General features: G+C 36.6%; 1 long non-coding RNA gene and 1 other non-coding gene across 2 annotated transcripts; both read left to right on the top strand.

The window, feature by feature from the left end:
* Positions 1–11,041: 11,041 nt before the first annotated feature.
* On the top strand, positions 11,042–11,149 carry LOC112780473 (small nucleolar RNA R71). The gene has a single exon (XR_003191306.1). It is a non-coding gene; the product is annotated as a small nucleolar RNA R71 (small nucleolar RNA).
* Positions 11,150–18,925: 7,776 nt separating this feature from the next.
* LOC112779400 (uncharacterized) lies at positions 18,926–19,536 on the top strand. The gene is made up of 3 exons (XR_003190683.2): positions 18,926–19,040; positions 19,195–19,290; positions 19,422–19,536. It is a non-coding gene; the product is annotated as an uncharacterized lncRNA (long non-coding RNA).
* The last annotated feature ends 390 nt before the right edge of the window (positions 19,537–19,926 follow it).

The raw sequence follows: 19,926 nt of genomic DNA on the forward strand, positions 1-19,926 counted from the left end.
CACATGGTTAGAGACAGCTTGATTTAGCCGCTTAGGCCAGGATTTTATTCCTTTGGGCCCTCCTATCCATTAATGCTCAAAGCCTTGGATCCTCTTTACCATTGCCTTTTAGTTTAAAGGGCTATTGGCTTTTTCTGCTTGCTTTTTCTTTTTCTTTCTTTATTTTTTGCATTTTTTTCTGCAAGCTTTGTGTTTTTTACTAATTTTTCTTGCTTCAAGAATCAATTTTATGATTTTTCAGATTATTAATAACATTTCTCTTTTTTCATTATTCTTTCAAGAGCCAACAAATTTAACATTCATAAACTTCACTATAAAAAATATGCACTGTTCAAGCATTCATTCAGAAAACAAAAAGTATTGCCACCACATCAAAATAATTAAACTATTTTCAAGATAGAATTCGAAACTCATGTACTTCTTTTTCTTTTTCAGAAAACATTTTTTATTTAAGAAAGGTGAAGGATTCATGGAATCATTCATAGCTTTAAGACATAGACACTAGACACTAATGATCATGTAATAAAGACACAAACATAGACAAAACATAAAGCATAGAATTCGAAAAATAGAAAAATAAGAACAAGGAAATTAAAGAACGGGTCCACTTTAGTGACGGCGGCTAGTTCTTCCTCTTGAAGATCCTATGGAGTGCTTGAGCTCCTCTATGTCTCTTCCTTGCCTTTGTTGCTCCTCCCTCATGGCTCTTTGGTCCTCTCTGATTTCATGGAGGATAATGGAGTGCTCTTGGTGCTCTATCCTTAGTTGCTCCATGTTAGAACTCAAATCTCCTAAAGAGGTGTTGAGTTGCTCCCAATAGTTGTGTGGAGGAAAATGCATCCCTTGAGGCATATCTCTTGATGAGGAATCTCCTCATGATCTTGTTGAGGTCCATGAGTGGGCTCTCTTGTTTGCTCCATTCTCTTTTTAGTGATGGGTTTGTCCTCTTCAATGAGGATGTCTTCCTCTATGACAATTCCAGCTGAATTGCATAGGTTACAGATGAGATGAGGGAAGGCTAACCTTGCCAAAGTGGAGGGCTTGTCCGCCACCTTGTATAGTTCTAGAGGTATGATCTCATGAACTTCTACTTCCTCTCCTTTCATGATACTATGGATCATGATAGCCCGGTCTATTGTAACTTCAGACCGGTTGCTAGTAGGAATGATAGAGCGTTGGATGAACTCCAACCATCCCCTAGCCACGGGTTTGAGGTCAAGCTTTCTCAATTGAACCAGCTTGCCTTTTGAGTCTCTCTTCCATTGAGCTCCTTCCACGGAGATGTCCATGAGGACTTGGTCCAACCTTTCCCTTCTAGTGAAAGGATGAGGATCTCCTTGTATCATTGGCAAGTTGAATGCTAACCTCATGGTTTCCGGACTAAAATTCAAGTATTTCCCCCAAACCATTGTGAGCCAATTCTTTGGGTTCGGGTTCACACTTTGATCATGGTTCTTAGTGATCCATGCATTAGCATAGAACTCTTGAACCATTAAGATTCTGACTTGTTGGATGGGGTTGGTGAGAGCTTCCCAACCTCTTCTTCGAACCTCACGTCGGATCTTCAGATATTCACTCTTTTTGAGCATGAAGGGGACTTCAGGGATCACCATTTTCTTGGCCACAACTTCATAGAAGTGGTCTTGATGGACTTTTGAGATGAATCTCTCCATCTCCCATGACTCAGAGGTAGAAGCAATTACCTTCCCTTTCCTCTTTCTAGAGGTTTCTCCGGCCTTAGGTGCCATTAATGGTTATGGAAAAACAAAAAGCAGAGCTTTTTTCCATAGTAAACTTAAAAGGTTTGCTCGTCCTCGAGCAAAAGAAGAAAGAAAGGAGTAGAAGAAGAAGAAATGGAGGAGATAGAGGGGTGTTTTAAATTCGGTAAGGGGGGTTTAAGTGTTTATGATGTGTGAAATTGAAGGTGGTAAGGAGGAGTATTTATAGGGTAAGAGGGAGAGGGAATTCGTGTAAGGGGGGTTGGGTTTGGGAGGGAAATGTTTTAAATTTGAATGGTGAGGTAGGTGGCGTTTTATGATGGATGGATGTGAGTGGTGAAGAGATTATGGGGAAGAGGGTAGGACTTGATAGGTGAATGGTATTTGGGGAAGAGTGTTATAGAGAGGTGTGAAGAGGAGAGAGAGTGAGTTGGGGTAGGTGGGGATCCTGTGGGGTCTACAGATCCTGAGGTGTCAAGGAATTCTGCTCCCTGCACCTTTCTGGCATTTAAACGCCCTCTGTGTGCCATTTCTGGCGTTTAACGCCAGCTCTGCTACCTTTCCAGGCGGTAAACACCAGGCTGATGCCCTTTTCTGGCGTTTAACGCCCACCAGACACTCTTTTCTGGCGTTAAATGCCAGTCTGTCTGCCAATTCTGGCGTTTAGCGCCAGCCAGACACCAGACACCCTTTTCTGGCATTAAACGCCAGTCTGTCTGCCAATTCTGGCATTTAACGCCCATAATACTGCCAGACTGGGCGTTAAACGCCCATTCTGCTATCCTTACTGGTGTTTAAACGACAGTAAGCCTGTCCTCCAAGGTGTGATGTTTTTATGCTATTTTTGATTCTGCTTTAATTCTGCAGCTATTTTTGTGACTTCACATGATCATCTACCTAAAGGAAATGTAACATGACAATGAAAAACAATTGTCTATAATAAATATAATTAAATAACATTGGGTTGCCTCCCAATAAGCACTTCTTTAATGTCAATAGCTTGACAGTGAGCTCTTAAAGAGCTTCACAGAGACTCAGAGCTTAATGGTGGCCTCCCAACACCAAACTTAGAAGTTTAGTGTGGGGGCTCTGTTTGACTCTGTATTGAGAGAAGCTTTTCATGCTTCCTCTCCATGGTTACAGAAGAAGATCCTTGAGCTTTAAACACAAGGTAGTCCTCATTCAATTGAAGAAGTAACTCTCCTTTGTCCACATTAATCACAGCCCTTGCTGTGGCTAGGAAGGGTCTTCCAAGGATAATGGATTCATCTTCATCCTTCCCAGTGTCTAGGATTATGAAGTCAGCAGGGATGTACCGGCCTTCAACCTTTACTAAGACATCCTCTACAAGTCCATAAGTCTGTTTTATTAATTTGTCTGCCATCTCTAATGAGATTCTTGCAGCTTGTACCTCAAAGATCCCTAGTTTCTCCATTACAGAGAGTGGCATGAGGTTTATACCTAACCCCAAGTCACACAGATCCTTCTCAAAGGTCATGGTGCCTATGGTACAGGGTATTAAGAACTTTTCGGGATCCGATTTCTTCTGAGGTAATATCTGCTGAACCAAGGCATTCAGTTCATTGATGAGCAATGAAGGTTTATCCTCTTAAGTCTCATTACCAAACAACTTGGCGTTCAGCTTCATGATTGCTCCTAGATACTAAGCAACTTGCTCTTCAACAATATCTTCATCTTCTTCAGAGGAAGAATACTCATCAGAGCTCATGAATGGCAACAATAAGTTCAGTGGAATCTCTATGGTCTCTGTATGAGCCTCAGATTCCTTTGGTTCTTCAATAAGGAACTCCTTAATGGTTAGTGGACGTCCAACAAGGTCTCCCTTATTGGAAATCACTGCCTTTTTACTCTCTCCAGGTTCGGCCACTTTGGTTATAGTTATGGCCTTGCACTCTCTTTTGGGATTCTCTTTTGTATTGCTTGGGAGAGTACTAGGAGGAGTTTTAGTAACTCTTTTACTTAGCTGACCCACTTGTGCCTCCAAATTCCTGATGGAGGACCTTGTTTCAGTCATGAAACTAAGAGTGGTCTTAGATATATCAGAGACTATGGTTGTTAAGTCAGAGAGGCTCTGCTTAGAATTCTCTGTCTATTGCTCAGAAGATGATGGAAAAGGCTTGCTATTGCCAAACCTATTTCTCCCACCATTATTATTATTGAAGCCTTGATTAGGCTTCTGCTGATCCTTCCATGAGAAATTAGGATGATTTCTCCATGAAGGATTATAGGTGTTTGACGAACGGATTCTCGCTGGTAAAGAATTTTTATAAAAATAATCGCATTGTAAGTATAGTTTCTAAACCAACAGAGAATCCTTTCGTACAAAAGTTTGGTTGTCACAAGTAACAAAACCCAATAAAATTTATAACCGAAGTATTTAAACCTCGGGTCATCTTCTCAAGGAATTGCAGGGAAGTATGATTTATTATTGGTTATGAAAATTGTATATTTTTGGGTTTTTGAAATAGGGAACAAATAAATTAAATGGCAAGAAAAATAAATTAATAATTATAAAGAAGACTCTTGGCAAGGTATGAGAACTGGAAATCCTATCCTAGTTATCCTTATCAGGTGTGATGAGAATTGGATTCTACCCCCACTTAGTTAAGTCAAGTGGACTAATTAATTTAATCCTCAACTCCTAGTCAACTCCTATGGAAAGACTAGAGTTATTGGAGTACAAATTAACCAGTAGAGAATTTCAATTTCAATCAACAGCTGAGTTTGATAACTCAAGTGTTACCAATTACTTAACCACAGCCAAAAGGGGAAAATCTATTTGAATGAAAATAATTTGGATAAATTGAAAGCATTCATAACATAAATAAAACAATCTTAAATCTGAAATACCTCAATAATGTGTATTAAATAAGAAAATCATAACATGAATGTAGCATAAGTCAAGTTGAAAAAATAAATAATAATTAAAGTAATAAAATAAAAATAGAAAATAAATTAAAGGAATAATGAACCTGTACTTGAAGAGAAGTAATCCTAAAATTAAGAGAAATCCTAATCCTAAATCCTAAGAGAGAGGAGAGAACCTCTCTCTCTAAAACTACATTTAATCCTAAATTATGAATTATGAGCTTGATTCTATTGTTTGGATGCATTCCCCTACTTTATAGTCTCTAATCTGTGTTTTCTGGGTCGAGAACTGGGTCAGAAACAGCCCAGAATTCGCTGGTTGCGAATTCAAACACGCTGATTTTTGTCACTACGACGCGTCCGTGTGGAGCACGCGTTCGCATCATCTAGATGTACGTACACTATGTAAAATTATATATCAAATCGAAGCTCCGGACGTTAGCTTTCCAATGTAATATAGAACAAATGGGATAAAAGGCTCAAAGTGGCTAACAAAGGTAATTTAAAGGGTAGGCTTATTTAGTATAAGTGAGCTAAACAAGTAATGGCCTCAATCATATGCAAGCATGTAAATACACTAAATAGTGGACATATAGAATGGAACAAAGCAAAGATTGCAATCATAGGGAAGAAAACACACAAGAATAAAAATTTATGGTTAAATGATGTAACCATATAAATAAGCTCAAAATCTTATGGGTTGTGTGTTCTTTTGGCTCAAAAACTATGTTCCAAATACAACTTCAAACAAGTTTAACACAAATTTTGATTTTAAATTAGTGAAAATTTTCAAAAATAGGGTCCTAGAAAGACTTATTATTTTTCAACCAAGTAGTACGTAAATACAAACAATCAACTACACATGCAATCTATTATGCAATGCAACAATGAACTAATAAAGAAAATAAGACATTGGTGTTGAGAAGAGAATAACTAACCCATGGAGATCCGTATCGACCTCCCCACACTTAAAGGTTGCACCGTCCTCGGTGCATGCTAAGATGTGCAAGTGGAAGGGTTACTTCAACTAATGCTTTTCTCTAAAGATTGTGCTGATGGACTTGTTTGTCTCCCCATTTAGAAGCTTTCCCTTTCTCTTTCTCGGTGGCCATCCTGAAAGTAGAGGAAAAGAAGAAAAGTAACCCAGAAAGAAAGATAAAAAACAAATAAAATATGGATGGGTTAATGCCAAATAATGAGGGTCTCATTTACATGGAAGCTTCAACATGTACGTGAGAAAATAATAGAAGCACATGGCATACCAGTGGTGTAAAATTTTCAACAATGGGAAGAGACAGTAGATAATAAAAGATAGTGTAAGTTCATGTCAATGCAAAAGGAATACAGGTATCATAAAAGGTTGACATTGACAAAAAGATAATATCATCTAACATTGTGAGTCAAGTCACTAAGTATCAAAATAATACCAGAAAAGATACAACAGTTGAAAAAGAACATATATCACCAATGGTAAAATAATAAATATAGAGAAAAATAAAAATATGCACAAAATGAAAATGCAATGAAAGAAAGTATGCAAATAAGTAAGTAAAATAGAATGGAAGTGAAGAAGCATGATGAAGAAAAAGAAAGTAGGAAAGAAAGAAGAAAGAAGAAAGGATAGAAGAAATTAGGATTAGAGAAGAAAAGATAAGATAATTGGCACTAATCTGGATAAGTTGTGTGACGCAGGCGACGCGGATGCGTGGGTCACGTGGTCGCGTGACCTGATTGGTGCGATTGGCGCGAGAGCAGCCTCGCGTTCACGCGACTTTCTGTTCGAAACTCATTTTGCCAAATTTTAAGGTGATGCGGTCGCGTGGGTGACGCGATCGCGTGAATGGCCATTTTTGGAAAACGACGCGGCTGCATGGGGCATGCGGTCACGTGGTAGGGCTAGTGCTTCCAACACCATTCCAGCCCAGCTCCATCATAACTTACTGCCAAACACCTCTTTACGTCGATTTTGCAGGGCCACGCGTTCGCGTGGGTGACGCGGACACGTGGGAGGCATATTTTAAAAATGACGCGGCCGCGTCAGCGATGCGGTCGTGTGGGCATGTTTGTGCCTAAGGCACCCCTCCAGCCATGCTCTCGCGTGACTTTCTGTTTAGTTTTGTTTTCTTCTCGACGCACTTGTGACGTGGACGCGTCAGCGACGTTTACGCGTCGTGTGCGTGTTCTTTTAATGCAGTATGCAGAATACAAAATGCAGATGAATATGCAGGAATTATGAATGAACACTAATAAAAATAAAATAAAAATAAGCAATAAACAAATTAAAATAAAACTAAGACTGAAAAAAAATAACGATCATACCATGGCGGGTTGTCTCCCACCTAGCACTTTTAGTTAAAGTCCTTAAGTTGGACATTTGGGGAGTCCTTTGTTATGGTGGCTTGTGCTTGAACTCATCCAGGAATCTCCACCAATGTTTGTGATTCCAATGGCCTCCGGGATCCCAAACTAGTTGCATAAAGCCTTCAAGCAAGTTAAAGCAAGTGACAAGGCTCCATGAGTGTTGATTGCTGGAATGAATTTCGGGGTCCCAAACCTTGCTTTTGCACCCGCCTTCTTGCTGACCATCTTTGTTCCAACTGGGTGGTAAGCAATCCGAATTCTCATTGAGGCATCCAAAAAGCTTCCTAGACCCATACAATTTAGTATTCTTCCAACCATGATACTTCAGTTTGGAGCATGCAACCATATTGAACCTTGCATGACAATTCTTACCACTAACCATCTCCCTCTTACTCTTATAGCCACAAAGAGCTCTAAGTTGACCATCTGTCTCAAGTAAACCATATTCAAGTGGGATGAGAAAGCTAAGGGATATGAATTTTACCCACTTGAATGTTGTGAAGGATGATGGTGACTTAGGCGGAGAGGTCTCCAATAACTTTGGCAGGGTAATTTCAAGCTCCACGCCCTTGTGCTCTTTGACAACTTCCACCTCTTTACAAACTTCTTCAATTTTAACCTCTTCCTCTTGGTAGCTTTCTTCCAATTCAATCCCTTCTTCATTACTTACCAAGGGCATGAGAGGTTGTGCTTCTTCTTTTTTAATTTCCATCTCTTGATCAACCTCTTCAAAGTCTTTAGCCATGATATGCCTTGGAGGTTGTACACCCTCTTTGGCATCAAATTCAAACGTCTTGGAAGGAGGTTCTATGACTGGACTTTCCCATGGAGGTTCTGCATCTCCCAAGTCTTCAACCTCTTCTTCTTCTTCTTCAATAATTGCTACTTTGTCCAGTTATTTTAGTATAAAATCGTACTCATCCTTGATGATTTCCTTTCCATGACAGCTCCTTTCAACTATTCCTTCATCTACAAGGGTCTCTTCCACCTTCACCTTTTGGGCCTCCTCTTGCTCTAAGACAAGATCAGACTCCTCCTTGATGTCTTTCTTCACTAATTCTTCAACCACTCCTTCGACTTCAAAGGTTTCTACTACCTTCATCTGTAGGGCCTCCTCTAGCTTCTTATGAAGTATGGATTCGCGAAGATGATTCATTTTTTATTGTTCCATATCAATAGCATAATTGGGATAATCTTGCTCTTGGATTGATGGATGTGGGTGCTCTTCCATGGAGGGTGGTGATGGGATGGGAAGATTATTATGTGGTTGAAAAGGAAGCGCACTGAAGCTTGAGGGTTGAATATTGGAGGTAGAGGGTTGGTCCATACGGGATATAAGATTTTGGAGTGTAGAGGTGAGACCAATGATATTAGAAATGAGTGTGTTGTTATCCAATGGAGATGGTGAATATTGAGGTGGTGGTTTTGGGTGTGGTTCATATAGTGGTTGGTGTGGTGGATAAGGATTAGGGTCATATGGGGGTGTTTGGTGGTAAGGTGCTTGTGAGTATGGTGGTCCAGAGTTGTGTTGAGGACGTGGTATATAAGCATATGGTGGGACTTGTTGGTTATAGCGCATTAGAGGGGGTTGTTGCCAAGAGGGTTGATCAAATCCTTGTGGCTCCTCCCATCTTTGATTTTTCCAACCTTGATGCCTATTTTCATTATAGTTTCCATTCCTTACAACAACAATGGAACCAAACTTGAAAGCAGAGGGGTGAGAATTCATAGTAGCTAATAAAAATTAAAAACAAAAACAAATAAACAAGTAAAGGAAAATAAAATAAAATAAAATAAATAAGAGAAAATGTTTGAAAAAGATTGGATTTTAAGATTAGAAAAGATAAGATAAGTTAGGTAAGGGAAGATAAGTTTTTAATTTAAAACGTTTTGAAATTTAAATTTTGAAAAAGTCAACAATATAAGATAAAGATTTGAAAAAGATTTAATTTTTGAAAAGGTTTGAATTTTGGAATTTAATTGAAATTTGAAATTTGAATTTGAAATAAGATAAGATAAGATTTTGAAAAAGATATGATTTTTTTAAAAGATTTGAATTTTAAAAATTAAAATTAAGATAAGATAAGAAAAAATTTTAAAATAAAAATCTGATTTTTTTTTTCAAAAAAATCAATTTAAAAGTAAATATTTACAATAACCAATAATAAGGCACACGTTTGCAATTCCCCGACAACGGCGCCATTTTGACGAACGGATTCTCGCTGGTAAAGAATTTTTATAAAAATAATCACGTTGTAAGTATAGTTTCTAAACCAACAGAGAATCCTTTCGTACAAAAGTTTGGTTGTCACAAGTAACAAAACCCAATAAAATTTATAACCAAAGTATTTAAACCTCGGGTCATCTTCTCAAGGAATTGTAGAGAAGTATGATTTATTATTGGTTATGAAAATTGTATATTTTTGGGTTTTTGAAATAGGAAACAAATAAATTAAATGGCAAGAAAAATAAATTAATAATTATAAAGAAGACTCTTGGCAAGGTATGAGAACTAGAAATCCTATCCTAGTTATCCTTGTCAGGTGTGATGAGAATTGGATTCTGCCCCCACTTAGTTAAGTCAAGTGGACTAATTAATTTAATCCTCAAGTCCTAGTCAACTCCTATGGAAAGACTAGAGTTATTGGAGTACAAATTAACCAGTAGAGAATTCCAATTTCAATCAACAGCTGAGTTTGATAACTCAAGTGTTACCAATTACTTAACCACAACCAAAAGAGGAAAATCTATTTGAATAAAAATAATTTGGATAAATTGAAAGCATTCATAACATAAATAAAATAATCTTAAATCTGAAATACCTCAATAATGTATATTAAATAAGAAAATCATAATATGAATGTAGCATAAGTCAAGTTGAAAAGATAAATAATAATTAAAGTAATAAAATTAAAATAGAAAATAAATTAAAGGAATAATGAACCTGTACTTGAAGAGAAGTAATCCTAAAATTAAGAGAAATCCTAATCCTAAATCCTAAGAGAGAGGAGAGAACCTCTCTCACTAAAACTATATTTAATCCTAAATTATGAATTATGAGCTTGATTCTGTTGTTTGAATGCATTCTCCCACTTTATAGCCTCTAATCTGTGTTTTCTGGGCCGATAACTGGGTTAGAAACAACCCAGAATTCGCTGGTTGCGAATTCAAACACGCTGATTTTCGTCACTGCGACGCGTCCGCGTGGAGCACGCGTTCGCATCGCCTATCTCTATGGCCACTATGGCAAATTATATATCAAATTGAAGCCCCGGACATTAGCTTTCTAACGCAACTGGAACCGCATCATTTGGACATCTGTAGCTCAAGTTATGACTGTTTGAGTGCGAAGAGGTCAGGCTGGACAGCTTTGCAGTTCCTTCAACTTCTTGTATTCCTTCCACTTTTGCATGCTTCCTTTCCATCCTCTGAGCCATTCTTGCCCTGTAATCTCTGAAAACACTTAGCACACATATCATGGCATTGAATGGTAATAAGAGAGGATTACTATTAGCAAATATAAGATCAAAGAAGCATGTTTTCAATCATAGCACAAAATCAGGAAGGAAAACGCAAAACATGCAAATAGTATGAATAAGTGGGTAAAGAGTTGATAAAAATCACTCAATTGAGCACAAGATAAACCATGAAATAGTGGTTTATCAGTGTTTTCATAGGATTCTCCCATGTAATTCACCTCTTCCATTGCAGGATTCTCAGGGTCATAAGCTTCTCCTTCAGAGGAGGCTTCTTTAGTACTGCCGGATACAGCTTGCAATCCAGTCAGATTCTGAGAAATCATATTGACTTGCTGAGCCAATATTTTATTCTGAGCCAATATGGCATTCAGAGTATCAATCTCAAGAACTCCTTTCTTCTGAGTCATCCCATTATTCACTGGATTTTTTTTCAGAAGTATACATGAACTGGTTATTTGCAACCATTTCAATGAGTTCCTAGGCTTCTGTAGGGGTTTTCTTCAGATGAAGAGATCCACCAGCATAGTGGTCCAATGACATCTTGGACAATTCAAACAGACCATCATAGAATATACATAAGATGTTCCATTCTGAAAGCATATCAGAAGGACACCTTCTGATCAATTGCTTGTATCTTTTCCAAGCTTCATAGAGGGATTCACCTTCCTTCTGTCTGAAGGTTTAGACTTTCACTCTAAGCTTGCTCAACTTTTGAGGTGGAAAGAATTTGGCCAAGAAAGCATTGACCAAATTTTCCCAAGAGTTCAGGCTTTCTTTAGGTTGTGAGTCCAACCATATCCTAGCTCTGTCTCTTACAGCAAAAGGGAAAAGCAGAAGTCTGTAGACATCGGGATTAATCCATTGGTCTTAACAGTGTCATAAATTTGCAAGAATTCAGCTAAGAATTGATGAGGATCTTCCAATGAAAGTCCATGAAACTTGCAATTCTACTGCATTAGAGAAACTAATTGAGGCTTAAGCTCAAAGTTGTTTGCTCCAATTGCAGGAATTGAGATGCTTCTTTCATAGAAGTCAGAAGTTGGTGCAGTAAAGTCACCAAGCACCTTCCTAGCATCTCCACCATTGTTGTTGGGTTCGGCTGCCATGTCTTCTTCTTTTTCGAAAGTTTCTGTAAGGTCCTCTCCAGAGTGTTGTGCTTTAGCTTCTCTTAGCTTCCTCTTCAGAGTCCATTCAGGTTCAGGATCAGCTTCAACAAGAATGTCTTTATTCGTGTTTTTGCTCATATGAAAAAGAAGAGAACAGAGAGAGAAGAGAAATCCTCTATGTCACAGTATAGAGATTCCTTTATATGAGTAGAAGAATGGAAGAATAGAAGAATGAGGTAGAAAGGGAATAAGAGGAATTCGAACACAGAGAGAAGGAGAGCGTTCGAATTATGAGTAGAAGAGAAGTGTTAGTAAATAAATAAAATAAATAGAAAGAGATGAGAGAGAGAGAGAATATTCGAATATTAATTAAAATAAAAGAAAAATATTTTTGTTTTTATTTTAATTATTAGTTAGAATTCGAAATTTAAGAAAAGAAATAAAATAAAATTAGAAATTAAAACGATTAGTTAATTAGAAAGAATTTTGAAAACGTGGTTAGTGATTTTCGAAAATTAGAAATGGAAAAGTAATTAGGTGGTTTTGAAAAAGATAAGAAATAGTAAACTTTTTTTTTAAATTAAAACAAACAAGTCAAGTGGTTAATTGAAAAAGATTTGAAAATAAATTTTGAAAAGATAAGAAGTTAGAAAAAGACTTTGAAATTAAGTTTTGAAAAAGATATGATTGACATTTATTTTGAAAAAGATTTGAAAAAGAAATTTAAAAAGATTTGATTTTAAAAATTAAAGTTGATGACTTGACTAACAAGAAACTAAAAGATATGATTCTAGAATTTAAAGATTGAACATTTCTTAACAGGAAAGTAACAAACTTGAAATTTTTGAATCAAAACATTAAATGTTAGCAATAATTTCGAAAATTATGAAATAAAATTAAGAAAAAGATTTTGAAAAATTTATTTTGAAGAATTTTCGTAAACCATGAAAGAAAAATGAAAAAGATTTGATTTTGAAAAAGATTTGAAAAGATAGAATTTTTAAATTGAAATTTTGACTTGACTAACAAGAAACAACTAAATTTTGAAAATTTTTGACTAACTCAACCCAAAATTTCGAAATTTATGAGTAGAATAAGGGAAAGATATTATTTTTGATTTTTTTGAATTAATGAAGAAAGAGAAAAACAACAAAATGACACAAGACATAAAAATTTAAGATCAAAGCAAATAAGGCATGCAAGAACACTTTGAATGTCAAGATGAACACCAAGAACACTTTGAAGATCATGATGAACATCAAGAACATATTTTTGAAAATTTTTTAAGAAAAGAAATACATGCAAGACACCAAACTTAAAAATTTTTAATGTTTAGACACTCTGAATTCAAAAATGCATATGAAAAATAATAAAAAGCACAAAACAAGAAAATCACAAGATTAAACAAAGAAAATCATCAAGAACAACTTGAGGATCAAAGAAGAACACATTGCATATATTTTCGAAAATTTAAGAAAAATAAAAAACATGCAGTTGACACCAAACTTAAAATTTGACACAAGACTCAAACAAGAAACACAAAATTTTTTTGGTTTTATGATTTTATTAATTTTTTGTATATTTTTAGAAAATATATTTTGGAAAAAGAAAATAAAGAAATTCAAATTTTTTAATAAGAATTCCAGGATTCGTGTAATGTTAGTCTAAAGTTTCGGTCCAAAAGAATTAGACATGGCCAAATGGCTAGCCAAGCTTTAGCATAACAAATACAGACATGTCCTTTCTACAATGGAAAGTGGAAACCTCAGTCCAAAAGATTAGACATGGCTTAACAGCCAGCCAGGCTTCAACATATCTCATGAAACTCTAGAATTCATTCTTAAAAATTTTTATGAATTTTTTTGAAAACTAAATATTTTTTGTAATTTTTTTTTCGAAAATAAAAATAAAAAGCTTAAACATAAAATAAAATTACCCAATCTAAGCAACAAGATGAACCGTCAGTTGTCCAAACTCGAACAATCCCTGGCAACGGCGCCAAAAACTTGGTGCATGGAACACTACAAGAAAAAAGGCCTATGGCCACGCTTTTTTTTGCCACGCTTTAAAAGCGTGGCCAAAAGTGGTCAATGGCCACGCTTTTGTGAGGGTGGCGATTGAATATAGATTCAGCCACATTTTTTTTGCCACGCTTCAAAAGCGTGGCGAAAAGGGTCAATGGCCACGCTTTTGTAAGGGTGGCAGTTGAATAGAGATACGGCCACGTTTTTTTTCTGCCACACTTCAAAAGCGTGGCCATAGACAAAAACAGGGACGTTTTGAAAGCGTAGCAACAGGGTTTCACTACAGTAACGTTTATAAAGCGTGGCCATATCCTGGTGCTCTTTTGCCACGCTTTTAAAGCGTGGCCATATCCTGATGCTCTTTTGGCACGCTTTAAAAGCGTGGCCAAAAGGTTTTTAAAAAAAAAAAACTAGTAACCCGCCCCAAACCCAATAACCCCTCATCGAGACTCTCTCACTCTCAACTCTTACACCGTTACTCTCATCGATTTATGGCAATCTCCCCTCCTTGCGCCATTTTGAGGATTTGAGGAGGAGAGCTCAGATCCCCGCCCTCGCTGTGCCATTTTGATGTCATCGCCATTCCTTTCCTGCTTTCGGCCATCCCACACCTGCCGTAATTGTCCTCCACCACCGGTGCCACCAGGCCGCTCCATCCCCAACCTGACCACGTACTTGTACCACACCGACACGGGCCTCGTGACTCTAACATGGTCACGCTCTATCTTAGGCCGCTCCCTCGACGTCCACGTCCACAACCACAACCCCGTCGATTCCCCTCCTCCTTATAAAGCCCTTCATATTCTGGAAGAAGCACGGATCCAAAACCCTCTCTTCCACCACGCGACTCTTTTGGAACCTCTCCAAGGCCATGTTCTCTTCCTCCTTCTCCCCCGAACCCCACTCCTCCTTCTACCTCGCTCTCGTCGTCCACAACCGCATCGTTCTCCTCCTCGGCGATTCCCCCAAAGACGCCTACTCCAAGTCCAAGGCTCTCCACGCTAACAACCCCAACTCCCTACTCCTCAAGAAGGAACATGTCTTTGCCGACACCGTTTACTCCACCACCGCCATTTTCGGCGGAAAGACCCGACGTATTCAAATCGACTGTGGCTCCTCCAAGGATAACGACTCTGCCTCCTCCAAGCTCTCTTTCTCCGTCGACGGTGACAGGGTGCTGCAAATAAAGCGCCTCAAGTGGAAGTTTAGGGGGAATGAGAGAGTTGAAAGCATGGAGGGAGCGCCGGAGCTTCTCCCGAAAGAGAAGGATTCAGAAGGCGGCGAAGGTGGAAACGAACAAGGACAACAAGGGAAGGCGTCAAAGGGAGAAGAACGAGCTAGCGAATCACCTTGTGAAACTGAGTCGCAGCGCAGTGTGATGAAGAGTTCAGATAAACCTCCGATGGGGTGAATTCAGGAACCCTAGCTGCTGAATCACCTGTTGTGAACAATCGGAGTGATGGTACGGTTTGGTTTCAATGAGTATTTGCATTTTTTTTAATCTTCAAAAATCTAAATGAGTGATTTCTTTGTGGTGAAATGGTCCGGTTGGGGAGCCCTGCTATGCCGAATATGGATGTCAAAGCTGAAGGTAAGGTTAGATCATTTCCATGATAACTTGTTACTATTTTTATTATGTTTCTTAAATCGAGATTTTAAGTATTGTTTTGCTGTGATCGTTTTAAATTTTGTGGGAATCTCACTCTTCGTGTTCATCTGCTTGAAGTTGTAAATTGTACTTGTACATATGTGATACGAAAGAAGGGCTGGTTTTGGTTTTGGTTATGATTAGAATTTTCTGAGCTGCCTGATTTAGGATTGTTTTTATCTTTCTTAATGTTGAGTGTATAGTCTGAGTTGCCTGGTTTAGGACTGGCTGGTTTCGTTTATTGTGCTGTTTTGGTTTTGTTTGTTGTAAATATGGACTTTGTAATCAGACACAAATACAAGAAGCCAGAAAGATCTTTAGTCTTTTTGAGATATTTATTATATTAAAATATATTTTGCTTCAAATTGATGCTATTATATTATTGGTACTAGACAAGGACTTGAAATCTTTGACCTAATGCTAGTGCTTATTGTAAGGCAGAGAGTGGTTGGCACAAGGAAGATGAAATCCTTGATGACAGTTGGGTTCAGCAAAGTAGAAAGAAAGGGCCAGCTACCTCACATCTCGATGGATTGAATTGGGAGGTGCTTGTTGTCAATGAGTCGGATGTCAATGCCTTTTGGCTACCTGGTGGTGAGATTGTTGTATACACCGGATTTTTAGAGCATTTTAAAAGTGATGCTGAGATTGCCACTATAATTAGACATGAGGTATAATTGTGCTTTGTTTAACTAATTGTTTTTTCAGTTTAAGATTTGTAGGAGGTTCTTGGTTTATTAATTCGTCTGAAAGATATCTATGCTTATTTGTCTGTTTTTTCTTCTTAATTAGGTTGGTCATGCTTTGGCCCGACACACCACTGAATATATGACGAAGAACTTGTGGTTTGCTATCCTGCAGTTTATTCTTTATCGATTTGTCAAATTTTAAAATGATCTCTCAGGTTATTTACATACCTTTTTCAAGCTAGTTTATTGACTTAGTCTCTGAGGTAGAGTAACTATAAAAAAAACTTAAATGATCAAATATAGAGTGAGGAATAATTTCCAACTCTATCTGACTTGTTCAACAGCAAATTTGTGAAAGTAATCTCCCACCTACTCGTTTCGTTTTAGCTTGCTCCTCGTGCCCTGCAGTCACTACTTACTCACCAACCAAATAATGTTTCCCTATTTAAACATTTCATAACTAAGCTGAATTGTTTAGGAAGGAAGATGGTGGGCAAGCAAAGTGTTTCCTCTGACCCCCTGAGCTGGGGCCTAGCAGCGGATTCACTCCAGGGCAGCCACTTTCATGAGGTCAAACGCATGGTGGCGGAGTACCGGAAAACTATTGTTCTTTTTTCTTTGAAATTTTGACTTTTTTGATGATGAATTAACGATAATGGTGATTAAGGTAATGCAGTTGTTAGAACGTTAAAATTGAACTGTTCACTCTATTTTCAAAGTCTTCAATACATTTTCTGCTTTGTTTCTAGCTAAAGGAAGTTTTGAAATTTTGGACCTCAAGTAGCTGAACTTGTTTTGTTTTTCTTTTAGTTTCAAATTTTATTTTATTTGTATATTTCAGTTTCGAACTTGAATTAATTAATTAATTATTAGTTAATCACTGCTAAACCCTTTTTTAATATTTTTTCTTTCATTTTTGTAAATAGTAGCACGCGTGAAGTTTAGTACTGAGAAGTTAGAAGTATGAAGGAGATGTTATAAGAGGAGAAACAGTAGGACCTACCTACAATATATTCGGGGTAAGGTCAATTGATTTTGCTGGCTAACTCTTATTAATTAATAACTTAACCTCCGTTCCATGTAAGTAAATAACAAGAGACGATTTTGAACTTTGAAGGAAGTTCCCTAGTGCTGTTGAGATGTTAGGTTATGCTTCTCGAATTTCAGGTTGTTTTTTCAACCATTTGGATTGTGATAAGGAAAATACTAATCAACTATGATATGGTTTGCTTATGTGTTTCTGGCTGTGTAGCATTTCTCTAGTGTTATGCTCATTATTCAATAGACTGTGTCTCTGTAAATTCCTATTGCTAAATAAATGGTTCATGTTATTGAGTTCAAGAAGATAGAGTAGCAATTAACTAGTAAAAGGCATAACTAACCTTGATAGAGGGTTTATTCATAGTGGCAGAGCAAATTTTAGTTTTATATCCATGCCCTCAACAGTTTGTAAATACTTATTTTTATTTATAAATTTTGAGGGGGGCAAAGCAATTAACCTTTTTGTTTCAAGTCGAACAGCTCTCATTTTATTGGTTAGTTTCAAGGTGTACTGCAGTTTCTATGTTTTAATACTATTTTAAACATGGATGGTGAGCATATTCTCAGTTGCTCATTTTCGTGAAATTAATTCCATGCTAACAGGGATGCTGAATACATAATATGCTGTAGAATGAGAATAAATACTCTTGACGTGTTCAAAAGTTTGCTGATAAATTTTACAATTACTCTAATTATTTATCTGTTTCTTTTACGTTACTCTTGGATATATTATATTTGTTTGTCCTTGGTTTTATTCAATTTCTGCTGCTGAAGGAAGTTACAACCAGCATTGAATCAGGGGAAAATTAGCTTTTTGTTTAGTTTATTAAGTAATGTTAGTACCAGAGATACATTGATCCACAGATGCTGTTAATTATTCAGCTCAATTTTCAAAGGTTTTTATGAAGTATACTAGGATTGTATTATAACATTATGCTGTAGTTTTTTGTAGATCTGTGTTTTCAGTAAATAATCAATCGAAGATTGTAAGCAAGTGCTTGCATAGGAAGTAACAAGCATAAGCATTTTCCATAATTTATCTTATAGGAATAGCTTATTGATTTTCCATAATTTTGGGGAAACTAGAAACAACCTGTGCTGCTTTGCTCCTATGTTCCTTCCGTACTTCTTTCGCACTGGTTTATGACTGGTCAGTCTTCTCTGCTCCAAAAGTCACTGATTCTGCTGGTATATTGTGAACGTAAAGATTTTCCCTCAAATTGTTACCTTGTTGCTGAATTAAATATCAGATTGGTAGGTAGATCCACTGAAATGACCTAAATTGAATAAGTTCTTTTCAACTGGAAGGCAAAATTCTAATTTAAGTCCTGACAAACAAATTTTCAATTTGTTTTTACTGTTTTATTTTTGGTAGAATTTGTGTGTGTATTGATTGTATAGAGTTAGTGTAGTTTGTGTTTTTGAACAATTTAGTGTAGTTAGTGTACTTATTGCCCCCTTTTTCGCTTAGCTATTATCTTGAAGTTTAATTCATGCTTGAAATTGCATGATCATGCGTACATTCTAGCAGAAGAGATGCTGAATCTAATCCTTTGGACTATCTGTAACTCTATCTTCATGCTCAATATTAGATAGAATGCATAGCTAAATTTATCTGGATTTTCTTTATTCATTTGTTCCATTTTCTACTTTTTATGATATCTGCGTTAATTTACTGTTCCCATTTTTCTTCTTCCATATTCCAGAACTGTGATGGCAATTCTTGGTAATGGTCTCCTCTATTCCCCCCCAAATTATATAAACAGCTCAAAGTATAGTGTTTGATTTAATCTGATTTTGATATATATTAATATGCAGGACCTTGGCAACCTTTTCCTTATTTTAGGTGTAAAAGCATGATTTTAAGTGTATATATTCTTGGCAGCCTTTTCCTTATTTTCCGTTTGGATGTTTATTTATCCAACTTTTGCTTGTCAAGCACAAGATCATGATTCTTTTAACTTCTGCAACTTGCAGGTATTGGAGGCAAGAGCTGGGTTCTATGAAAAGCCAATTGCTACAATAGATTTTGCATCACTATATCCATCTATTATGATGGCCTATAATTTATGTTATTGTACCCTGGTAAATCTTAACTCTTCATGTTTCTAGCTGCTACCATGAGCAACTTAGTGTTTTTTTATCCCCTGTTGTATTTATTTTTATTCATTAGGGTTCATTGATTTTTTTTTTGGGTAACAGTTTTGACTTTTGAGCACTTCTTGTTTACTGTTTTAAGGTGACTCCTGAAGATGTTCGGAAACTTAATCTCCCTCCAGAATCAGTGAACAAAACTCCATCTGGGGAAACATTTGTTAAATCAAATTTGCAGAAGGTCTGTTGCTTTTAATTTGGTATTTTGAGCATAGTTTAGTTTCGTGTTATTGTACTTTTAGATTTGCATTTACCAATCATTAAGCATAGTTTAGTTTCTGTTGCTTTATTGTTCTTGATATTTTGCTGCAGGCTAGTATTGGAATGGATAACTTGAACGCTTAATGTACAAAGTGGAGAAGTTTTAGGTTGATTTTGATCTTTTACTAAGTATTTAGGCTGATGAGCATCTCTATTAGTGTAATTTTGATATATTATGAGCAGTTCTAACTTGTATTGTTTCTGTATTTTTCTTCGGTTTTTAGTTTTGGAATTTGAACTCGAGATTTATTTTGTATTTGAATATTAATTTTTTAATGTATAAAACAATTATAGTAAATTATATATGTCACTAATTATTATTTGATATGTCTTGTAATAAAAATTGCATACTATATTTGTAGGTTTGGTAATAAAAATGGATTGAAAATTTATATTGTGTAGCAATGAAGATCAAGTAACGAAAAGATTTTTTTTTAATTTAACAAGGATTTCGCCACATTTTAAAAGCGTGGCTGTATATCTTACTATGGCCACGCTTTAAAAGTGTGGCCGTATCTCTTCCTATCGTCACGTTTTAAAAGCGTGGCCATACCTC

This window comes from Arachis hypogaea, chromosome 19 (assembly GCF_003086295.3).
Source record: "Arachis hypogaea cultivar Tifrunner chromosome 19, arahy.Tifrunner.gnm2.J5K5, whole genome shotgun sequence".
In the NCBI taxonomy this organism is placed as follows: Eukaryota; Viridiplantae; Streptophyta; class Magnoliopsida; order Fabales; family Fabaceae; genus Arachis; species Arachis hypogaea.